The 6,016-nt window shown below is 38.8% G+C and overlaps 1 protein-coding gene and 2 non-coding genes across 3 annotated transcripts in view; all 3 read right to left on the bottom strand.

Annotated features, from left to right (window-relative positions):
- Positions 1-2,638, bottom strand: part of LOC111667295 (cyclin-dependent kinase 17) — a 41,753-nt gene extending 39,115 nt beyond the window's left edge. The window contains exon 1 of the mRNA XM_023422955.2: positions 2,321-2,638. The gene's annotated coding sequence lies outside the window, so the exon portion shown is untranslated. The remainder of the gene's footprint in view (positions 1-2,320) is intronic.
- Positions 2,639-4,049: 1,411 nt separating this feature from the next.
- trnal-cag (transfer RNA leucine (anticodon CAG)) lies at positions 4,050-4,132 on the bottom strand. The gene has a single exon. It is a non-coding gene; the product is annotated as a tRNA-Leu (tRNA).
- A 268-nt stretch (positions 4,133-4,400) lies between these two features.
- trnaq-cug (transfer RNA glutamine (anticodon CUG)) lies at positions 4,401-4,472 on the bottom strand. Its single transcript has one exon. It is a non-coding gene; the product is annotated as a tRNA-Gln (tRNA).
- Between the last annotated feature and the right edge of the window lie 1,544 nt (positions 4,473-6,016).

Raw genomic sequence — 6,016 nt, 5'->3', positions numbered from 1 at the left:
CAGACAGACAGAGTTTCATACGTCACAAACCTTAGGAACCAATCCTGTCAATTTGTGTGGATGGGGGGTGGGGCTAAATAAACCTGAACTTTTGTCAGTACAGAGAGAGAGTTAGCATTAGCACAACTACTTACACTGCGTCAGCCACTGCCAGTTACAAGCTAACAAACAACATAAACAAATAAAAAGATGCTAACTACGCTAACGGTTCTGATCCGTCTGCTAGTCTCGGATTCTGGTCTCAACAGACTCCTCATCTGAGTCTGGGTCTGACTGAGGCTCAAACATGAGGCTGAGTCTCTCTGATGTTTCCTCCTCTAACCATCTTGACACTCTCTGCTCTTTCACCTGTCCACCTGGAGCAAGCAGGTGGTGGGCGGGGCACAAGGCCTGATCCAGAATTTCTCAATGAGGAAGCAAGAATAAAAAAAGAATCATAGCAGAGTATTTTTACAGAGTTTAAAATGTGTCTGGGGAAGAACTTTTAATATAAGCATCAGACAACATTTATCCCTCTAAAAAGTAAACACTTGCGCAACAACAAAATCAGATTCTAAACAGGAATAAAATAATTTACTAACAGGAATTCTTGACCTGGTTTCACCTAAAACTCTCAACCTGACCTCTGCTCACACCCTTTTCCCCAACAGAAAACTTTGAGCTGTTAACTGACACCTGCTGCGGTTCCATCACATGGCGCTTTAACTTCTCAAACTGAAACCAAACACACTTCTTCTCTGCTATGATACAACTCACTTCACTGAAATCTATTAGTCCCAGGAGTAAAAGCAAGAAAGCATATGAGTGAATGAGTATGTGTGCATAGTAAATGCTCTCAGCTTTCTTCTTCCTGCTGTATGTGACGTAATGCAGAGACAGATCAATGCAAGCACTGCTATATGGCCCACAGTCATTGGGTGGGGGGGGGCGGTTAGGGTAATTACTTTGTCCTGTGGGGGTGTATCACTCTTACAGCCAACAGCCTGGATCTGAATGTGGGTCAATACACACACACAGACACATAATTGAGTGGCCAGTTGTTCCAGATGAAGGACGTTTGAAGTAAATTCAGGTCAAACAGTGGAAGTGGAAAAGAGCGTCACAGACACTTCACTGCAGAGATGGGTGAGAGGTGGTCGAATTTACAGCTTATCATCACATTTTATGAGGAGTTGAGATGTCATTTTATCAAACAACAATTCTGTATTTCAGTTTCCAGGGTAACAACAGGATGGCGCATTGGTGTTGCACCGTACACTTGAGGTGGTTGAAGAAAACTCAGTTATGTCTCTTGCCTGGAGGTAGTTTCCATCCCTCCTTCATGTCATAAATCACAAAAACATCTCAATGGAACTGGCAAAAGTCAACAGTCAAGTCATTTAAAAGCCAACTTAATTTTGAACACACATTGTTTCAAGCATGTGCCTTTTAACAAGTCAACAGACACCTTCAGGAGGCATTTTTTCCCTTATGATTTGGACACAGCACAAGCAGAACAAAAGGCCCTTCCACCAGCAGAGAAGCAAATGTTTATAGATTTATATTATGATACATTATAAAAAGCCAAGCCAAGATGCTACTTTTTTGTATCAATGTGAGGTAATGAAATATCCACAACTTCACTGTGAAAAATGTAACTTAATTTTAGATGTGAAAGGAAAATCTAGGCTAAATGTATTGATAAAATACACATGAAGGTGCAGTCGGTGTGGGCATGAATCAGTTATTGGTGAAAATGTATAATATAGCTATAATAGTGATATAAGGCACTAAGGCGTTTTAGCAGTGTTAAAAATCGATTTTACATTAAATCAATAACATTTTTGGATCTTTTTTAATGGCATTCCTGTATTCTTGGTGTTAAATGATTATCCAGAAAACCAAATCAATAATGCAGGAATATTCTTCTTGCTCTTAGTAGTCAGCATGATATTCTATGTTGACACTATACTTTAACTAATATCCTCCTATAGTTTACCACAAGGTTCCTTGGGGGGGTCGCTTGGCTGTCAATAGGCTACATAAGATATGTAAACAAACCAAAATATTTATCGAAATAACGTTTTATGTTGGAAATATGTACGAGGTGCGGACATCACAGTCATAAATGCATTGGGTGAAACGGAAGGTAGCTGTAAAGTATGAATTATAGCTTGAGTCTGGCTGAATTATTCTTCAGCTGCCGTTTCCTCTGTGTTGTCATTTCCACACACTACACTGTTCAGTCCTCGACCGTCGCTGCCGGACGAAACGTAACGTCACAGAGTCCATTATCGGACAGACCGTCTGTTAACTAGCAATGACATTAAGGCAAATTTACCTGAAAATGGTTAATTCCGTCGTTTCACGCCGACTCTCCGGAGCTGCCAGGCCCGGATGCCCTCCTCCGCTTTATCCGCCCACTGAAGTAGCCTGAAACACAGCTCCGTCTGTGTTCGGCTTTGGCTCCAAACGCTCCGACAGAAAAATAAATATGCTCCGAAACACGCAGGCAGATATGAGGCGTGTAAGGATGGACAGCTACAGACAGAACCCCCGAAATGTCGTTCGAGTGGAGGTGAGAGCAGTTTAAAGAGGCTGGAGGAGGATCTGCTGTCGACAGACGAGACGGGAGGGGTGCGATCCTGCCGTGAAGCGCCACACAGTTTAAGGGAATTTCCTGTAACGTTTCAAAATAAAACTATTCTCAGCCTTTAAGCAATTTTTTTAAACGTCTTTCAAAATAAAAGTGTCAATAGGGATTTTCAAATTTTTCGGCCACAGTGTTCAAATAAGTAACATAATATTTCAATAATGTCCATGAACATTTATGGAGATAATAGTAGATAAAGAGATATAAGTCAACTTAGTTCCGCTTTAATTCTTGAAAACTACCATGAGTTTGACTTAACTGGATGCAGATAAACGAAACAATAGTATCCTTATTTGAATAGTTTCTTTTCCGCTCTTCCTTTCAACTCATTTCCTTCTGACATTACAACACTGTGAAACATTGTTTCAGCGTTTTGTCCCAGGAGGTCTCCAGTGAAATAATGAACATGCAGGTACAGGCTTATAGACATTTAAAAAGAAAATAAACAAGACTAAAAGAAGAAGCTATTCATTTAAAAAAAAAAAAAAAAAAGACAGTTGTACTAAAACATACTTTCCATTGATTAATTTTGAAATTATCCTTGAAATTATTGCTTGCTTATTGTTAATATTTTACAATAACATTCCAAGATTTTTTAAAAGGATGAGAATAAATAGTTATAATCTGTGTAGGGGACAGAAACAGAGAAGACACTGGGCATAAATTGGACAGATAACTAGAAACAAGCATTGAGACCAATTTTTGGTTGTATACCACCACCTGCTGGAAAAAAAACTGCAGCTACTTGAATTATTGTTATCCAATTGTTCAACATTGGTAATGCAGACAATGAGTAAATCGGAACAAATATTATTATTATTACTTTGTGACATGGTATTACCCTGCTTGAAATGGACATTAGAAGATGGTTAATTATTTCCATAAACGGATGTATATGGCAGCAACAAAACACAGATAGATTGTGTCATTCAAACAATGATTGATCAAGATTAAGAGGCCAACGAAATCAATCCCATCGATGCCAAATTTAACCATCTGCTACCTGAGCATAAATCCAGACTCATCAGATCAGCTAAATTTTTCCAGTCTCCATAGATTAAATATTGTCGTAAATAGTCGGAGCTCATTTCCTGTCCAAACTTAACACAACAACAAAACATGTTTTCCAAATGCTGACTCCCTAACAGTATTACTTGCACATACAAAACACCACTAACGATTTTCTTTTGCAACAAACAACTACTTGACAACATATTTCTATTAAACCTTACATAAAACTACAGCCTGTCATATAAACCGACTTTTCGTACAATCTTTCAGCCGTGATGATGCTCTAGATTTTCTTGCGCGTCCTGAGTAATATGCCTCTTTACCTCCACAACAGCAGAAGGCGCCATGAGACCATTTAAACGCATTGATAGGTGAAAACGATTATCAACGCCGATGAAAATGTTGATGTCAGAAGTGGGATTCGAACCCACGCCTCCAGGGGAGACTGCGACCTGAACGCAGCGCCTTAGACCGCTCGGCCATCCTGACTGTGTAAGATGCCGTTCAGGCTTAAAAAAAACGAGAAAAGACGTCGCTTCCAGGAAGTGCAAATAAATTGCATCAATCACAATGCATTGGGCCTAAACGTCTCTCTAAATTTAGATCTACAGTGAATAAAAGTAGGGGATTCAATGTAGACATGTTGTCAAGTAAAAAGAAGCAAATAGGTGCTAGTGGGTAATTACCTGGTGCTGTCGGAAGGTGGGTGACTTTCTCAAAACAGGAGGGCACACAGTCTTACTACGTCCAAATAAACAGGTCCCACCGAGATTTGAACTCGGATCGCTGGATTCAGAGTCCAGAGTGCTAACCATTACACCATGGAACCGCGGAGCAGCTCCCTCTGTTGGTTGCTGGACAGAGTAGTGCAATAGAATTTAAAGCCTCCCGTAAAGCATGAAGGGCAAGAGATTGAGTCACTTAAAACTCGTATAAGTTATATTACGTTACACGCTAATTATACTAACAGGGTCTTGGTGCAAACCATCAAAACATAGAACCACTGCACACACATTGTGTCATGGAAATGTACAACAGTATCATACAATATGAATGTCGCTCTTAATATAGGCTATATTACATAGAATACGACAGGGATAGGGCTGCATTGCGATACCGAGTCTAATTTTGTGAAAATTGCAACCTGTATCTGATTAAGGTAGTAAACGTAGGTTTTCTAACTGTAGCTTTAGCTAGCACTCTGTAATTTGAACATCTACATTTTAGCCCTGGTTCTCAGCATTTTAGGGCCAACGGTACTTGGGACAGTAATAAAATTATGTGTAGTTCAATATAATATAAACATGGGCTTTTTTTTACCTGTAGCTTGGCAGGTCTTTCGTTTGGATTTGACATCATGTGACTGATTGACCAAGTGAGCAGAAAGAAAGTGGGCATAGCTAGCTAATGCTGCATTGAGAGACAAGAGGGGATGTAGGAAATTTCATGTTAGTTTCTAAGAATGCACTCCCTACAAACAGTTCATTGAAGGCAAAGATGGTTTGACCTACCGCATTGCCACTTGTGGTTGAAACAGAGCACAAACATTCCCGCAAGTGTTTGTCAACTTTTTCTTTCCTGATATCACCCGACAGGGATCAAGTCCCATTAAAACCACAGTTCTGTCAGAAGTGGGATTCAAACCAACGCCTCCAGTGGAAGCTGTAAGTGCTTTTCCAGCTAAAGACAGAATATGCAGGTACAGTGATAGGTTTCCACAACATACCCACACACTTTACCACAACAGTGTCACCAATGGAAGTGCCATGTCAAAAGTGGGATTCCAAGCCACCCCTTCTAGGAAACAAGACCTTGATCATTTTTTTTTGCATTTTTTCAATCCCACCATTTCTGACATAATAGGCTTCACTATAAGTGTAACAACAACTACTAGTACTACTACTACTACAACAACTACTACTAATACTACTACTAATAATAATAATGATAATAACATTTTTTATTGTTATCATTATTATTATTAGTAGTTGTTGTTACAGTTACAATAAAGCCAATATTATTATAATTATAATAATAATTATTATTATTATTATTATTAATAATAATAATAATAATAATAATAATAATAATTACTATTATTATATTAATGATATATTATCACCAACCTAATGTATGGATTAATTCCAGTGTCTATTTAATCTAATTTATTAATTGCTTCTCTGGTAAAGAAAAACTACCTTTTAGGTCACCAAGTTCATCTTTAAGTCAGAAGATTATAGATTGCAGCTATTTGCTTAAACAGCGATGACACTTAAACTCTTCACGTCATATTTTCTTGTCACAATATTAGCGGTGAGTGTGCTGGCTGATTGGTCGGTGTCCTCCAGTGGCTCTTTAGGGGCGTGTGTAGGT

This window comes from Seriola lalandi, unplaced genomic scaffold, assembly GCF_002814215.2.
Source record: "Seriola lalandi dorsalis isolate HSWRI2012SDOR001 ecotype SW California unplaced genomic scaffold, Sedor1 jcf7180002054688, whole genome shotgun sequence".
NCBI lineage: Eukaryota > Metazoa > Chordata > Actinopteri > Carangiformes > Carangidae > Seriola > Seriola lalandi.
The sequence above is the reverse complement of the archived record's forward strand: the minus strand, read 5'-3'. Positions and strand labels throughout refer to the sequence as shown.